At 37.2% G+C, this 3,875-nt stretch overlaps 1 non-coding gene across 1 annotated transcript; it reads right to left on the reverse strand.

Annotated features, from left to right (window-relative positions):
• Positions 1–1,096: 1,096 nt before the first annotated feature.
• On the reverse strand, positions 1,097–1,203 carry LOC113623713 (U6 spliceosomal RNA). Its single transcript, XR_003434029.1, has one exon. It is a non-coding gene; the product is annotated as a U6 spliceosomal RNA (small nuclear RNA).
• Positions 1,204–3,875: the final 2,672 nt, after the last annotated feature.

The following is a 3,875-nucleotide window of genomic DNA, read 5'->3' on the forward strand; positions in this document are numbered from 1 at the left end:
GAGCTAAGAACCCACATGCCTCACAGCCAAAAAACCAAAACATAAAACGGAAGCAATATTGTAACAAATTCAATAAAAACTTTAAAAATGGTCCACATTTAAAAAAAATCTTAAAAAAAAAAGTACTTTGGTTGCAGCATGGGAAAATGTTTGAATGTGGCCCCAAGTGAATGTGGAGAGACCAGTTGGAGGGTAATTCTGTCACCCAGGAAAGAGATGATAGTAACTTAGTCTGGGTGGGTAGACAGAGTGTAAAGTGAGTACATTTAGAGGATATTTACATTATATCCTTAGACCTTATCCATCTTATAGCTGAAAGTTTGTAAGCGTCTCTCAGCTGTCTAATTTCAGAAGATCTGATGTAAAACATGGTGAGCTACAGTGGATAACATTGTATTATATAATTTAAAAAAGATATTTAGGAGGGTAAAACAAACAGACTTTAGTGACTAGTTGGTACATTAGCCTTCTAAGGCTGTGATAACAAACTGCCACAGATTTGGTGGTTTAAAACAACATAAATTTATTCTCTCACAATTCTGGAGACCAGAAGTCTGAAATCAAGATGTTGGCAGAGTTGGTTTCTTCTGAAGACCAGAAGTCTGAAATCAAGATGTTGGCGGAGTTGGTTTCTTCTGAAGGCTCTGCAAGAGAATTCACTTCATGCCCCTCTCCTAATTGATGGCACCATCAGCAATCCTTTGGGTTCCTTTGGCTTATAGATGCCTCACTCCAATCTCCTCCTCCATCTTCACATGGCCTTCTTCCCAGTGTCTCCATGTGGAGACATGGAGACACTCCATGTCTTCTCTTCTTCTTTCTTTTTTTCCCCCACTATTTGATTTTTTTTAATTTAATTTTTATTTTATATTGGAGTATAGTTGATTTACAATGTTGTATTAGTTTCAGGTGTACAGCTAAGTGATTCAGTTATACATATACATATATTCATTCTTTTTCAGATTCTTTTCCCATGTAGGTTATTACAGAATATTAAGTAGAGTTCCTTGCGCTATACAGTAGGTCCTTGTTGATTATCTATTTTGTATATAGTAGTTTGTATATGTTAAACCCAAACTCCTAATTTATCCCTCCCCAAAATATGGAACACTTTGTGAATTTGCATGTCATCCTTGCACAGGGGCCATGCTGATCTGCTCTGTATCATTCCAGTTTTAGTATATGTGCTGCCAAAGTGAGCACTCCTCTTTTTTCTTTTATAATAACATCCATCACACCTATTTATTAGGTCTGTTAGGAGAGGGGGTATGTCTAATCCAGGATTATCTCATTTTGGGAGCCTTATCTTAATTATATCTACAAAGACCCTTTTCTAAATAAAGTCACATTCACAGGTACTTGCGGTTAGGACTTGGATATATCTTTTGGGGGGACACAATTCAACCCACTACACCTGGATAAGGAGTAAGAAAGAGGGAGGTATCAAGGATGACTCTTGGGTTTTAGGTGTGTGAACTAAAGTACTGTCATTTGGTGAGATATGGAATATTATAATAGGAGCAGATTTGGAGAAGGCAATTATGAGTTTAGACTTGGACATATTGGGATCAAGGTGACTTTGAGACTGCCAAGCAGATATATTGGGTACACAGTTGGCATATAGGACCTGGAGAAACTGAGTGGAGGGTGGTGGTATGTATTAAGATGGAGAATGATGGAAGAAAACTAGGAAAGACTCAGTCATGTTATGTTTATGATGTCTAAAAATATCTACATGTAAGTATCAAGAAGGCATTTGGATTATAATGTTGGAGCTGTAGATAACAAATTCAAGAGTCCATTTTATAGATGATCATCTAAATCATGAGATTGCCGAGGGTAAAGGGGGTTGAATAAGAAGAAAAGAGGGTTCAGAACTATTCCATTAGGAAATTTCAGCTACAAAGGAAGAATTCTCTCTTCCCTTGAGGAGACTGAGAAGTAGTGGCCAAAGAGGTAGGAGGAAAACTAAGAGAGTATGGCAACAATAGAATAATAAAAACTGAGGAAAAGGAGTGTTTCTTTTAAAAGGTTGAAAGCCAGGTGAAAGAGTGTTTCAAAATGGAGGGAGTGATTAACAGAATGAATGCTGTTGAAAGATCAAGCAAGATAGAGACTGACATTTTTTCCTTAAATTAGGGACAGGGAAGTCATTGATGAGGGTAAAGAATTGTGGACAGAAGCTAGAATGGAGTAAATTGGGGCGGGGGGGGGCAGGTGACAAGTGAGAAAATAGAGAAATCTTTAAAATGGTATTTTTTGGAAATAAACTTACAAAAAGCTATAAACATAAAATAGTACAAAGAACACATACATCTTTCCCAGATTTGCCTACTGTTAACATTTTAGAAAATTTTATTGAAGTATAGTTTACAATGTTGTGTTAAGCAAAGTGACTTGGTTGTCCATATATTTATTCTTTTTCACATTCTTTTCCATTATGGTTTATCACAGGATATTGAATATGTTCCCTGTGCTATGCAATAGGACCTTGTTGTTTATCCACTGTTAACATTTTATCCCATTTACTTTATCCCTTGTTCTGTGTGTATGTGTGTGCATGCATAATTTTTTTTTCTAAATCATTTGAGGATAAATTACGTATATCATGGCCTTTTATCCCAAATACTCTAGTGTACATTTCCTAAGAGCAGAAATATTTTCTTACAGAATATAGCAATTGTTAATTATAAATATCAATTTTTACATTGACACCTTTACTTAATACACTGTGCTGCGACTTCCCTGGTGGCGAAGTGGTTAAGAATCCGCCTGCCAATACAAGGGACACGGGTTCAATCCCTGGTCTGGGAAGATCCCACATGCCGCGGAGCAACTAAGTCCATGCACCACAACTACTGAGCCTAAGCCTGCGCTCTAGAGCCTGCAAGCCACAACTACTGAGCCCGTGCGCCTAGAACCTGTGCACCACAACAAAGAGCAGCCCCTGCTTGCTGCAACTAGAGAAAGCCCACGGGCAACAACAAAGACCCAACGCAGCCAAAAATAAAGTAAATAAATAAATAAATTTATGGAAAAAAAATATCCACTGTGCTTATGACAATTGTGTCAGATGATCTAATAAAGTCCTTCATAGAATGTTTTCCTTTTCTCTACCTAATACAAAACCCAGTTTAGGGGCAGGTATTGCATGTACTTGTCATATTGTTTTAATTTTATTTAATCTCAAGTCTGTCCACAGCTTTTATTTGCCTTCTATGATACTGCCTTTTTTTGAAGAATAGAGTACCCCCCATTTCATTTTTTAAAATAGAATTTTCCTCATTTCAAGTTCATCTGATGATTTTGTGTGATTAGACTGAGGTTGTACATCCTCGGCCGCACTGTATCCTTCTCTGGGTATCACATCTGGAGGTGCACAATGTGTAAACATCTTTTTAAAGCAGCTCACTTGTTCAGGGGAGGAGAGAGATAGGTTATAGGTATAAGGCAGCATTTTCCAACCTTGGCTATAAATTAGAATGACTTGAGTGGCTTTTAATACCAGTGTAAAGGCTCCTCCTCCAGAGATATTGACTGAATTTGTCTTGGGTATGGCCCAGACATCAGCATTTTTAAAAAAACCTCCCTAAATGTTGCTGCTAATGTGCAGCTAAGTGAGAAAAAGTGTATGCGGGTGTTGATGATGGTGATTTAACATGATAGAAGGTTAAGCTTTTGAATGCTATTTGGAAATCCAGTGTAACAAGAAAAAAGTTGATTAAAGAAAGAGGAGCTTTGAGGTCTTTTTTGGAGGCCTTTGTACTCTCCTTGAGTACAATTGTAGCAAAATAATAGTATGGGATAATGGTACCATTCTTCACTCTTCAATAACGAGAATTGGGTCATACACATAGAATATGACTAATTACGTG

The sequence above is a fragment of the Aethalodelphis obliquidens genome, unplaced genomic scaffold (genome assembly GCF_003676395.1).
Source record: "Aethalodelphis obliquidens isolate GAN/ISIS:26980383/991018 unplaced genomic scaffold, ASM367639v1 scaffold11, whole genome shotgun sequence".
In the NCBI taxonomy this organism is placed as follows: domain Eukaryota; kingdom Metazoa; phylum Chordata; class Mammalia; order Artiodactyla; family Delphinidae; genus Aethalodelphis; species Aethalodelphis obliquidens.